Source organism: Bubalus kerabau, chromosome 17 (assembly GCF_029407905.1).
Source record: "Bubalus kerabau isolate K-KA32 ecotype Philippines breed swamp buffalo chromosome 17, PCC_UOA_SB_1v2, whole genome shotgun sequence".
Classification (NCBI taxonomy): Eukaryota; Metazoa; Chordata; class Mammalia; order Artiodactyla; family Bovidae; genus Bubalus; species Bubalus kerabau.
The window spans coordinates 25,568,495-25,581,859 of record NC_073640.1 but is presented as its reverse complement, the minus strand read 5'-3'; the positions used below and the strand labels follow the sequence as shown (position 1 = coordinate 25,581,859).

The 13,365-nt window shown below is 45.6% G+C and overlaps 1 protein-coding gene across 3 annotated transcripts in view; it reads right to left on the bottom strand.

Annotated features, from left to right (window-relative positions):
• The window catches only part of FTO (FTO alpha-ketoglutarate dependent dioxygenase), a 422,823-nt gene that overhangs the window by 4,088 nt on the left and 405,370 nt on the right, over positions 1-13,365 (bottom strand). The gene's annotated exons all lie outside the window — the stretch shown is intronic.

The window sequence follows — 13,365 nt, the reverse complement described above, 5'->3', positions numbered from 1 at the left end:
CTGCAAAGCTTTTTAAATTGTGCTGTCTCTCGGCCTCGGAATCAGAGAGTAAGGCTCAATTTACCAGAGAGGGAGAGTTATTCCAAATTGAGCACTTCCATCTGACGGCAGGGAAATGATCTCTGCACACATTATCCTGGTTGGCAGATTAAAGGGCTATGATAAGTGCTGATCCACCTCGGCTGGCGTAAGGTTTGTCCAAAGTCAATAGAGATGCTTTTTCACCTGTCAAATGGGTTTGGCCCCCTCATTTTGAGAAAGTATTGGAAATATGAACACCTGCTGCAGAAGTTTGCTGACACTGTATTGCACATGTCGGAAGCCCATCCAGTTTTCTTCTGGGTGAAGTGGCTCTGATTTCCTACTATTGTTCTTCTGATGGAAGGGCTGACTGACGTGGGGACTACCTCCTTCTCATGCTGGCCCTGAGAGGCTAGGAGCTGTGTATACCCACTGCCTCCCTCTGGACTAGAGGCAGAACCCCTTGCTGGGGCTCTTTAGGGCCTTAATCCAGATCTTTCAAGATCACTTTTTTTAATATTCATTTATTTGGCTGTGTTGGGTCTTGGTTGCGGCACTCAAGATCTTCACTGCGTCATGTGGGATATTTCACTGCAGGGCAAGGACCCTCTAGTTGTGGCCCACGGGCTCCAGCAGTTTAGAGTTCATTAATTAGGGTTTAGTTGCTCCGCGGCACGTGGGATCTTAGCTCCCCGACCAGAGAACAAACCTGCATCCTGCGCACTGGGAGTGCAGAGTCTGAGCCACTGGACCACCAGGGAAGTCCCCTCAAGAGCACTTTAAAGAGCTTCCTTTAGGGACTTCCCTGGTCCAGTGGCTCAGACTCCATGCTCTTCATGCAGGGGACCTGAGTTCGACCCTTGGTCAGGGAACTAGATTCCACATGCCACACTAAGAGTTTGCAAGCTGCAAAACAAAAACATAACTCTTCCTTTAATGCTCAGCACTCCTTGCCAGTTTGTCAGTGATCATGACTGGGCTCTGCAGAGGGCGTGCTGTTGAGGTCATGTATCCACCTACAAGAAAGGACAGTCAGCCCTGACTCAAATCATACCGTCCGCTTCAACACCATGCCAGATACCAGAACAGAAAAAGAAAGGCTTGAGAATGACCTGAAGGCATATTTTCTTGTACTATGCTTAGTCGCTCAGTTGCATCTGACTCTTTGTGATCCCATGGACTGTAGCCCGTCAGGCTCCTCTGTCCATGGGGATCCTCCAGGCAAGAATACTGGAGTGGGTTGCCATGTCCTCCTCCAGGTGATCTTTCCGACCCAGGGATTGAACCCACGTCTCCCCCATTTCAGGTGGATTCTTTACCGTCTGAGCCATCAGGGAAGCCCAAGAATACTGGAGCTGGTACTGGAGCTGGTAGCCTATCCCTTCTCCAGGGCATCTTCCTGGAGGATCGAACCGGGTCTCCTGCATTGCGGGTGGATTCTTTACCAGCTGAGCTCCCAGGGAAGCCCCTGCTGAAACCACCATTCAGTCTCTCTCCCATCCTAAGACAGGGAAGCACAGTGGTGAAGGTGTCCTCTGGACACAGGGCACTGCCGCTTCCCTGGGGCCTGACATCTTGAGTATCCTAAACTCACCAAACCTCAGCTTCTCACTTGTCACGTGAGAATAATGATGAGAACAATGACAGTACCTTACGTATGGGCTTGTTGTGGAAGTTATAGGGATTAACACATGTGAAGTACTTAGCATACCGCCTGGCACATTATTACTAAATACTAGGGGAGGCCTGGGGTGCTGCGATTCATGGGGTCGCAAAGAGTCAGACACGACTGAGCGACTGAACTGAACTGAATCGTCACTATTGTTACTTCTCCTGCCAGTAGAGAACTGATGTTTCCAGTGACGACAGGAGATGCCAACGAGGGGGCTGCCTGTTGCTCCTCTGACCGTCCCCTCCCTTCAACGAACTGAGTGGGGTGGCCTCTGGATCGGCTCTTTGTGGGGAAAACTGGAGAGCCAGAGCAAGTCTTTCTGGCTTGAATCAGATGAAGCCTGAGGCTGAATCCTAGCACAATGTGACATTCCAGGATGCCAAGGCTTATGTATGCAAGCTGCTGCAACTCTCCAGTGACAGGCTAAACTACTCAGAAGCAGAAAAGACTTAGCGGTTGCTCCTGAAGACCCAGAATTCTTAATAGGCACTGTCGTTGGACTACTTCAGTGGCAGCTGTTTCAGGCTGACTTGGCATTTCCAGGAAACGAAGTTGGATGGTTTCTCAGCGTGCATACTCTGTGGTTCTCGCAAAATCAAGGGGCCCTGAGTTCTCTTAAGCAATGATTTAGGAATCCTGACAGTAGTGGACATTGGCTGTCTGGTGTCTATTCCCATCTTTGCCACAAAGAAGATTCTAATTTTCCTACGGGGAATTTGTCCCGTCCCTACGCTTGGCCATGTGGTTTGAGTGGAATTGGTTCCATCTCTTACAGACATGCCTTCCCTGGTGGCTCAGAGAGTAAAAGCGTCTGCCTACAACTCAGGAGACCCGGGTTCAATCCCTGGATTGGGAAGATCCCCTGGAGAAGGAAATGGCAACCCAGTCCAGTACTCTTGCCTTGAAAATCCCATGGACGGAGGAGCCTGGTAGGCTACAGTCCATGGGGTCGCAAAGAGTCAGACACCACTGAGCGACTTCACTTTCTTTTCTTACAGACAGAGGAGAGAAGCTACATAGTAAGAAACTCAAGCTAAACAGCAAAAAACTCAGCTCAACAGTAAGAAAGTTACAGTTTCCCTTTTCCACCTTGTACTCTCTACTCCCATCCTTAAGAAAAAAAATCCTCTTTTGAATGCTCTGGATTAACAAATAAACTTAGATCTACTTAGAAAAGAAAGTGATGTCGCTCAGTTGTGTCCGACTCTTTGTGACCCCGTGGACTGTAGCCCACCAGGATCCTCCATCTAAGGGATTTTTCAGGCAAGAATACTGGAGTGGGTTGCCATTTCCTTCTCCAGGGGATTTTCCCGACCTGGGTCTCCTGCACTGCAGGCAGATTCTTTACCATCTGAGCCACCAGGGAAGCCTTGGTGGCTTTCACTTTCACTTACAAAACCCTGCTCCTTTTATGGAGCATTGCCAGGGGAGCAGAGGCAAATGACATATACTTCATCTCTCTCCCTCCGAAAATCACAGTATTTCAATTCAAAGGACTCTATAAGCCACCCTCAAAACTCCTGCTACTGAGGAAGGGTTCTCCCTGAATGACCTAGTGACGTAACAGGAAGCAGCTGAAAGGTGTCCCGTTGGCTGGTCTGTGAGCCGACTGTCCAGAGGTCCCCTCCTCATCCCCGCCCACAGGTGTAACTCATGCAGGGCCCCACTGCTCGCTGATTTCCCCCAGGGCTACACTTCCATCTGGATCATCAGGACGGCAGCTACATTAGGGAGCACTGGTCGCCATGCTGAAATTAACCACTTTAGCTAAAGTGTGTGTTAATTATGGGTATGCAAGCAGTCAATAAAAGGTTAATGCAAGAGTCAGAGGATAAATTTCTTCCCTTATTGCATCACTTCACAGACTAAATGACTAACATTATACTTTGTGTTTTTAATCAATAGGTTTTACAGTAATGTGCTGGCCATTGATTTTAAGAAAACATGTACGGTCTTCCTCCTCATCCTTAAATTTTGCGACAAATAAAGAAGGACAGGTAACATTTCCATTAAGTATGCTTGATGAAATGACAAGATTTCGGGAGAAATGGTTCCTGCTAAAAGATGGACTGGGATAAAGCAAGCATTAAAAAAAAAAAAAAAAAAAAGAAGTACCAGAAACTAGAACTTGATGGATTAAATATTACCAAGCACAGGCCTTGAGGAGACAAGGAAAACAAACTCCTAAGAGAGAATTCTTTAATGTGAAAGAAGAGAGTAACTCCTGATAAAGTAAGTACATTCTGCATGTTGTTTGAGCATCCTGAAGAATCTTAACACGCAGCACTGATTTCACAATAACCTGAGAGAGGAAGAGGTTGGCATTTGAACCATGTTTCACAAGAGAGCTGCCTCACGCAAGGTTAATTCAGTGGCAGGTGGGAGAGCGGGGGATGGGCAGACCCTGGACATTTGGTAGGCTACCCTTTCTACCATGTTCCATCTTTCTCATGGATTCCCATTTGGACCAAAATGGGCCCTATCCCCTGATTCCTTGGCTATTCCTGCCAAATTCAGGTATTCAGGAGATTCCAAACCATTTCAGGGGAACGAAAGGAGCAAAATGTTTTCATCATGTTTCTACAAAATAATTACAGCAAATGAACTGATAAAACTTTCTTCTCTTCATTCCAATGACTTTGAGGTTCTCAGAGCATAAGTATCTTTTGTCTGTAGATGTAAAAGATACACCTTCATCTTCTGACAGAGCTTTCTTTTCTTTTGGCTGTGCTTTGTGGCATGTGGGATCTTAGTTCCCCAAACAGGAATCGAACGCATGCCCCCTGCGGTGGGAGTGTGAAGTCTTTACCACTGGGCCGCCAGGAAAGTCCCACTCCTTTATCTTTTAAAAGCCTAAACTACTTCTAATTATACAGTTATCCGCAGGTATAGACAGTCATCCCCAGGTATATAGAGTCATCCCCCAGTATTTTTGGGGAATTGATTCCAGAATCTCCTGCTTGGGTACCAAAATCCATGGATGCTCATATCCCTTTCAGCTGGCCCTCCGTATCCTCAGGTTATGTATCCAGATACAGAGATCTGACTGTATATTTATTTATTAAAAATCCATGTATCAGGGAATCTTCTTAGTTCAAATCTATTCAAGGGTCAACTGTATTCCTGGGGTGACCCTGAGAAAAATTTCTTGACCTCTTAGTTTCCTCAACTGCTGTGTGAAGTCTATGTGCCCCTGCTTCACTGGACTAGGTGAAGATAAAAATTAAACAATGTACATAAAAGTCCTTTAAAATATGTAGACTACTGCACAAATGTTGAATTACACATCCATAGTCCGCTTCAACTTCCCAGGTGGCTCAGCAGCAAAGAATCTGCCTGCCAAGAAGGAGACACAGGTTTGATCCCTGCGTTGGGAAGATCCCCTGGATAATGAAATGGCAACCCACTCCAGTATACTTGCCTGGCAAATGCCATGGACAGAGGAGCCTAGCAGGCTACATACAGTCCATGGGGTTGCAAAAGAGTTGGACACGACTTAGCGACTAAACAACAATAACAGCCCTTTCCAATGTGATACAAGTTCTATTTTTAAAATACAGCTCAGGCAACATTGGCTGGGAGGCCTGTAACGCTTTAAAATGTGTGGGGAAAAAAATGAATAAACTATGTGTATCCAGACAATGAAATGTAATGTAGCCGTTAAAAAGAAAGCATTAACAAAAAAAAAAGCTAGTGTGAAAGACATCACACTTCTAAAGACTAGAACAATTTAGACTCACAGCATCATCAGAAAATACCCAAGGACTAAAAAAAGTACACTCTTCTCCAAGTCCGAGTTTTTTTCTGGAATTTTCATTCATGCTGAAGAGTTGACCGTCCTTCTGATTCACATCAAACAGAAGGCTTTTTTAGGATATTGGTCACATCAGAACATATTCATTCCTTCAAACAGTGTCAACCAGCACCAAAGTTTAAGAGGCTTCACTCAAGTAGAAAATCCTGACGTGTCACATCAAATCGATTAATACATTTAACCTGCAAAAACCCAACTGCCAGGACCAGCGTGCAAAAAGTGGGAAATAACAATGTAAAGGAGTAATAATTTCTTCAATGGCTTCTATGCTTTGGATGGAGCTCAGATCAATCCGGGACCTTGAATGCTCTCTGTTCTTAGTCTCCCCAGGCCCAGTAGAATAGAAACATCTCACCAGGCAGAGTAATTCCAGTGTTTAAAGACAAGTAGTACTTTACGTGTGGGCTTCCTTAGTGGCTCAGTGGTAAAGAATCCGCCTGCAACGTGGAAGATGCGGGTTCAATCCTTGGGTGAGAATCCCAGGGACAGGGGAGCCCGGTGGGCTGCCCTCTATGGAGTCACACAGACACGACTGAAGTGACTTAGCAGCAGCAGCAGGAAGATCCCCTGGAGAAGGAAATGGCAACCCACTCCAGTATTCTTGCCTGGAGAATCCCATGGATGGAGCCTGGTGGGCTACAGTCCATGGGGTTTCGAAGAGTCGGACATGACCTAGTGAGTAAACAACAACTCTGATCCTATACTGTTCTCTCATTGGGAGGGGACGGGAATAACCCAAGCAAAGCCCAGCTGCTGTAAATATTAACAGCTGTGTTTTCCACATTTGTTTGGAACTCAACATTTTCTATGTAAACAGTGGTTCTCATAGTTCCTAATTCTTCGCCTCAAAACCAATATTACCTATAATTTCTCTGAAATATAATATTAATATATTATGTAGCCCAGTAACCATAAATAGCAGGGTGTCAAGAGTTCCAACTTGGGATCCAAAAAGAAATTTCCTTTGACCAGGGTTTCCGGTCCACCTGGTGTACGGAACCTGGGCTTCGTCCCACTCTGGATCACTGAAAGAGCCCCTGTGACCTGTGGCAAAGGTTCTACCAAAGAAGAGCAGCACTGGGGTGAGGGATATGGTGCTCAGATAGTACCTCGAAGAGGTCAGGAGAGGAAAAGGCAAGGTCCCAAGACCTCTTGCTGGTATAAGAATCAGGGATGCTTTTTGGCAATGGAATGGCTTACTGAGCCATTTAATAGGCCTTAAAGGCATCTCTGTTCTTTCTTTCAGGGCCCAGGAGGATGGCACATGCTTTTCCCTTCTACAGTACAAGCTGCTGCCTCTTCTAGGGCTTCCTCCCAACCCACATGACTATACTGTGTAATCCTGCCATCTCCTTACCCCTCTGCCCTTACGAGTTTTTTCAGAGGTTCTGTTGCTATGGGAGATCCTATAAAGAATTTATATTTCATGCCCCTGCTTCCCTGATGACATCTCCTCTCAGAACAAAGGAATAGTAATAATAGTAATAGAAACATTAAACATAGCCAATCATATACACTGGGCTTCCCTGGTGGCTCAGATGGTAAAGAATCTGCCTGCAGTGTGGGAGATGTGGGTTCGATCCCTGGGTCGGGAAGATCGCCTGGAGAAGGGAACGGCAAAGAGTCGGACATGACTGAGCAACTAACACACACACACACAATCATATACACTAAGCATCAGGCACCGTGAAAAGTGAAAGTGAGAGTCGCTCAGTCGTGTCCGACTCTTTGCGACCCCATGGACTCTACAGTCCATGGAATTCTCCAGGCCAGAATACTGGAGCAGGTAGCCATTCCCTTCTTCAGAGGATCTTCCTGACCCAGGGATCGAACCCACATCTCCAACACTGCAGGCAGATTCTTTACCATCTGAGCTACCAGGGAAGCCCAGACACTGTATAAGTCTTTTCATTAAATGCATGTCCTAGAACAGAAGTGGAGGTACAGAAGATTAACTAACTTGTCCAAGATTTCACAGCTCAAGAAAGGACAGAGTCGGGATTTAGCAAAATTGTCTGATTCCTAATCTCCAGCTCTTTGTAATATTCCGAAATATAGACATCAAAAGAATCATTTTAGATCCTGGTTTTAAAAAGTTTCCTGAAGGCACCTGGCCCCAAGCTAGACTCCCCAGAGGAAGGTCCTGTTCATGTGAATTTCTGCATGCGACTCTTCAGACTGCGCCAGTCTGCAAAAACACACACCATCTTAACCTGCCACAAAGGACCACAAAAATGCTGAAGGGCATATGTGGGGTGGGGAGGGGACACAAGGGTTTCTTTGGGTCCATAGGCAACTCACATTAAATTCATCTCCATTTCAGAGGATACCAGACTTAGCATTGGTTCCTGTAGACCTGAAGCTTGGCCCCCTAAGCAGGCAACTGGTGACTTCTCAGGGTCCAACACAGAGAACAGGCCTCCTGGACTCCTTCCCCTTACTCCAGGGACTCCGGCAGGCTTGTGGAACCACTTAATATGTGAGACTGCTTGGCCCACCACTGGGGTGTAAGCCCAGGAGGCGGAGGGTAGAAAACAATTTTATCCCCAGCTTCATTTGTCGGCTTGTCAGTTACATAATGAGAGTGATGAATGGGCTACCTTGACAGCTGAACGTTTAGGAGCTGCTGACCTTTGATCTCTGGTCACATGATAGGGTCATCTGAAACTGGCATGACTTCTACCTGGCTGAGGGTAACAATATACAGGTCAAATCGGCTGGACGATTATATGAATCAGGTCTGAGGCAGCTTGGTTAGGAGTTTTAAGAGAGGCCGGGTTGGGTTCCCCAGCACACAAAGCTATGGAACCACTGCAGAACTGTGCTCAACAAAAGATATACAATTTCAAAGCAGTCTAGAGTAACTTTCCTTGCAAGGGAATAGAATGAACTCATTATTTTTAAAGGGCAACAATGAAAACAAACACTTTGGAAGAAAATATATTCTGCCAGTGATTCTGCCATTGGGAGGGAAAGCATACAGCCCTATGACTTAATGAGTGATATTAATGCTATACCTGCAACATGGCAGAAGGTCTGATTTGATGCAATTACTGGAACAAAATCCCCACAGGGTAGTATCAAGCCCTCCTTTCAGCCATAGAATATGGTCTCTCCTCCATCCTCTGTCAGCACCGTACCCCACAAAAGGCCATGATTGACAAAAGATAACCCTTTCCAAATTTCACGACTTCCCCCGTTGCCTGAAACTTAAGTAAAGTTTGCATGGGACAGTCTCAAACTTCAGAAAGCTCCCAGAATAACTTACGATCAGAAATTCAAGACAGCTGTGATTTTCAGATGCACTGTAACATTTTTTAAAAAATGTTTCTTCTTGCAAACCTGAAGATTTTTGCTTTTTGACTATTCGGTTAAGTTCCATTTACTTAGAATCAGATAATAGCCGTCACAGAGATAATGAATATAGTTATGAAAATGAAAGCTAAGGGGTCAAAGCTGTTGATTTTCAGGATCTAGAAACTTCAAAACCCATGGAAGAAGCAGACATTACAGAGGAATCTGGTTTACATCAAGAGCTTATTTCCTACAAAGGATTTTTCCCTGCAAAGTCAAAGACCGACAGACAGACGGCCACTGCCACATAACCCGCTCATACTCTTGAGAGATGAGCAAAGCAAAGGACAATGGCTTACAGCACAAAAGGCCAACTGTTCTGACTCTGGAATGCTCATTTGAGTTGTAAGCTGTGAAATAAATTTGAGTTGATGGTTCTCCCATCTGCTCACCTGTCAGTCTCTTTCCACTGGGCTGCTGTTCTTAGAAATACTTGCGAGTAACCTGCTTAATTGGTTTTTGGAGGCCGAGAAGCATCTCCCAAGTTTACTTTAACCTTATGCCGAACGTGAGGCTAACTGGGCCTTTGTTCCTCTTCTCTCTTTCAAGAATATTCGTTAATAGGTCGAGAGCACTCACACAGAAAACTCGGTGGAGCCCCAAACCAACAGTGGGCAGGGGAAGGCTGTCCAAATGTGGAGTGAGAAAATGGTGGGCTGAAACAGAGTGCCAATTGATCAAGGATATCCCATGGACCGGGGAGCCCGGCGGGCTAGAGTCCATGGGGTCACAAAGTGTCGGACATGCCTGAGTGACTAACACATACACATCCCAGTCTTTTGATGAATCTATGCTCTGCACCCATTTAAGAGCTGGGTCCTGGTGCTTCCTGGTGGTCCAGCGGTTAAAGATTTGGCCTTCCAATGCAGAGGGTGCGGGTTCTATTCTTGGCTGGGGAGCTAAGATCCCACATGCATTACACCCCAAAAAATAAAATATAAGACAGGAGCAAAACAAATTCAATAAAGAATTAAAAAAAAAACAAAAATGGAGTCCAAGTCAAATTCTTACAATGGTCCTCAAGTCCCTACATGACCTACCCCTTCCCCACCCCTACTCCTGGTCTCTCCTTCCATTTGTCCCATTATTCACTTTGATCCAGTCCCACTGGCTTATTTCTTCTTCCTTGAACAGGCAAAGAACACTCTCAGGTATTTGAATCTGCTGTTTCTTCAGCTTTGAAAACTTTCCCTAAAATATCCATGTGGCTCATTCCCCTGTTCCTTCAGGTCATTGATTAAACATAATCCAATGGTCAAGGCCTTCCTAGATTGCCCTACGGAAGACAGCAGCTTCTCCCCTTCCTCCGTATCCAACCCCGTGCTCCCCACTCCTCATCTTCTTTTCCTGCCCCATTTTTTGCTCCACAACACTTGATACCGTGTGTGTGTGTGTGTGTGTGTGTGTGTGTGTGTGTGTGTAAGCTCTCTGAAGGCAGGAATTTCTGTTTTACTCATTGCTATATCCTCCGAGCCTAAAGCACAGTTTGGCACATTGTAGCTACAATAAATGGGCTTTCCCAGGCAGCTCAGTGGTAAACAATCCACCTGCTAATGCAGGAGATGCAAGAGATTCGGGTTTGATTCCTAGGTTGGGAAAAGACCCTGGAGGAGGAAAGGGCAGCCACAGTAAATAGGGTTGGGATGCACAGATGATGGAAAGCAACTTGCATCGTGGGAACTTCCAAGTGTACAACGATGAACTCATCTCTCTGGGAGAGCACCCATTTTATGATGAAGACAGTAAAAGTACAAGGCACAATCAGAGGAGGAATAATGATAATATCTTATTACCCACGGACAAGGAGGATGAGAGGGCAGGAAAAAATATTGGTCTGGAAATTCAAGACCCAGCTCTACACTAACCTATCCTGAGATCATGGGCAAAACCTTGGCTTTCTGGCCACTGGTACTCAGATCTGTAAAATGAAGGGCTGGGTTAGACAATCCCTAAGGTTCTTCCCATCTTTAAAAAAATTGGGATTTGATATAAAAATCTATTTAACGATATTTATTTTATTTATTTATTTTTGGTGGTGGCGGGTCTTAGTTGCAGCATACAGGACCTTCGTTGCGGCACGCGGACTTCTCTTGAATTGTAGCTCTTGGGCTCAGTAGTTGCGGCATGCGGGCTTAGCTGCCTACACGGCATGTGGGATCTTAGACTCAAACCTGTGTCCCCTGCATTGGAAGGCGGATTCTCAACCACTGGATCACCAGGGAAGTCTGTCCCTATATATAAATACTATGGTTTACCTCCACATACCTTATCTCAAGTGACCCTCACTACTAGGATAGGAAATAAAGGTGCTGGCCCAGTTGGAGAGATATGGACGTGGAGGCCTTGCTCTAGGTCAGTCACATGGCTGGTAAGTCATGTAGCTGGGACTGAAATTTAGGTGATTTGCTAGTTAAGCATTTTTCTAGGAAACCTCACTTCTACTGGTGGAATTGGAAGTACTACCCCTCACTGCTACTCTGATTCAGAAACTATTTTTGCCGGCAAATTCTCATTCCCTCGAGGTAACACATGTGTATCACAGACTCCACTGGACACTATTCTACTCTAGCCCAAGAACCCATGGATTCTCTAAGCTGCCATTTCAAGACTAGAGATAATAAACAGCTCCCGCCACCTACAGGTGTTTTATGACAGGAATAAAACTATACTTCAGTGGAGCTCTTCAGTAGAAGGGCAAGAAGTCCAAGCAGCTGTAGCATCAGGATTGCTATGCGAACAAGGCCCCAAACTCCAAAGACATCAGAAATGTCCTCATCTTGAAGCCAAAGCAAACCTGCGTTTTATACCCCTAGGAACGGAATGATGTTTCTGCAGCTAATGTTTAGAAATTAAAATTGCTTTTACGCACATAAATAGCTATGCTCCTGGGTTCAGTGGTCAAAAAGAGGAAAACTCAATAAACTATAATGGTAAAGAATGAAAAAGTATAGATATATACATATGCTCTTGTTTAGTCAGTCGGTCATATCTGACTGTAGCCACCAGGCTCCTCTGTCTATGGGTTTCTCCAGGCAAGTGGGTAGTCTTTCCCTTCTCCAGGGGATCTTCCCAACCCAGGGACTGAACCTAAGTCTCCTACGTCTCCTGAATTGGTAGGCAGATTCTTCATCACCGAGCCACCAGGGAATCCTCACACATATATGTATATATAACTGAATGACTTTGCTGTACACCTAAAACTAAAACAATATTGTAAATCAACTATACTTTAGTTTTAAAAAAGGGTGACAACTCAGTGTAGCTTACTAAGTGCCTGCCTACTGACCTACTGATCAAGACAGGATTAGGGCAGAAGGGGTTTGGTTAGTGCTCTGTGTGTGTGCCTGAGTTCATTCATTCATTCAACAAATATTTACTAGGTACAAGGATCTAGTGGAGTAGGAAATGGCAACCCACTCCAGTGTTCTTGCCTGGAAAATTCCATGGACAGAAGAGCCTGGTGGGCTACAGTCCATGGGGTCGCAAGAGTTGGACACGACTGAGTGATGTTCACTTCACAAGGATCTAGAGATACAGTAATGAACTAGACAAAGTTCCAGGTCTCATGGAGCTAACTATTCTACTGAAGGAAGACAGAATAAGCACATGTATTAGTTATAAGGGGCTTCCCAGGTAGCTCAGTGGTAAAGAATCTGCCTGCTAAGCAGGACACACAGGAAATGCTGGTTCAGTCCCTGACTTGGGAAGATCCCCTGGAGGAGGAAATGGCAACCCACTCCAGTATTCTTGCCTGGAAAGGGCCTGTTGGCAGAGGAGCCTGGAGGGCTACAGTCCATAGGGTTTCAAGGAGTCAGACCCGACTGAGCGACTCAGCAACAGCAGTATTAGTTATATAACTGCATCTAGCTGCCAGCAAGAGGGATTAGAAATTAACAGTGGCTAAAGAAAAGGGAAGCTTGTTTTTGCTTTTTCATGGAAGGTCACATGACAGCAATCCACAGACATCCAGGACTTGGGCTGCTCCATCTATCTTTTTGCTCTGCCATTCTTAGCTGACGGCTGCCATCTTTGAGCTCACCTTAAGGTCCAGGTGCCTAGCCACTGTATCTGGTATCCCAAGCAGGAGCAGGAAGGCGAGAGGGGTAAAATACACCCTTACCTCCTCCTTCTAAGGAAGACAGCCAACCAACCTCCACCTCTAGCTCACAGACTAGAACTCAGTCCCTGGGCTACAGAAGAGGCTGGGAAGTGCTGGGTTTTAACTGGACGTGCCACCTTCTTCTTTGCTCCATCAGGACTGGGATTCTACAAACTTACGGTTGCCAGGGAGGAAGGGATAGTTAGGGACTTCGGGATCGACACGTATACACTGTTATATTTAAAATGGTTAACCAACAAAGGCCTACTCTATAGCACAGCTCAATGTCATGTGGCAGCCTGGATGGGAGGGGAGTTTGGGGGAGAATGGATACATGCATATGTATGGCTGAGTCCCTGTGCAGTCCTCCTGAATCTATTACAACATTGGTAATTAGCTATACTC